Genomic DNA, 847 nt, shown 5'->3' on the forward strand with positions numbered 1-847 from the left:
TTTTCTTTGTTATGCAGAAGGTTTTTAGTTTGAGGCAATCTTACTTGTTCATTTCTGCTGTTGTCTGTGCTTTTGGTGTCATAATTACAAAATCATTGCCAAGACCAATGTCAAGAAGTTTTTCCCTTATGTATTTATAGTAGTTTTACAGTTTCATGTCTTATCTTTATGTCTTTAATCTACTTTGATCTGGGTTTTCCATATGGCATTAAATTGTATTTTCATTCTTCTGTTTGTGAATATCAAATTTTCTGAACATCACTTATTGAAGAAACTATTCTTTCCCCATTGTGCATTCTTGGCACTCTTGTCAAAGATCAGTTGATCATAAATGTGTGGATTAATTTCTGGGCTCTTTGTTCTGTTCCATTAAGTTATATGTTTGTTTTCATGCCAGTACTGTACTGTTCTGATTTTTGTAGTTTTATCATATATTTTGAAGTCAGGAAGTGTGATGCTTCCAGCTTTATTTTTCTTTGTTCTTCCCAAGATTGTCTTGGCTATTCATTGTATAAAGAATGACACTGGAATTTTAATAGAGATTACATCGAATCTGTAGATCATTTTGTGTAGTGTGGGCCTTTTAACGATATTAATTCTTCCAATCCACGAGCACAGCAAGTTTTTCCATTTATCTGTGTCATCCTCAGTTTTCTTCATCAATGTTTTATACTTTTAAGTGTGCAAGTCTCTCACCATTTTGGTTAAGTTCATTCTTAAGTATTTTATTATTTTTGTCGCTATTACAAATAAATTTTTTAATTTTGTTTTTTTTAATTTCCTTTTGTAGATAGTTTGCTGTCAGTCCGTAGAAATGCCACTGCTTTTTGTATGTTGATTTTGAATC

The sequence above is a fragment of the Pteropus medius genome, unplaced genomic scaffold (assembly GCF_902729225.1).
Source record: "Pteropus medius unplaced genomic scaffold, Ma_sr-lr_union100, whole genome shotgun sequence".
Taxonomy (NCBI): domain Eukaryota; kingdom Metazoa; phylum Chordata; class Mammalia; order Chiroptera; family Pteropodidae; genus Pteropus; species Pteropus medius.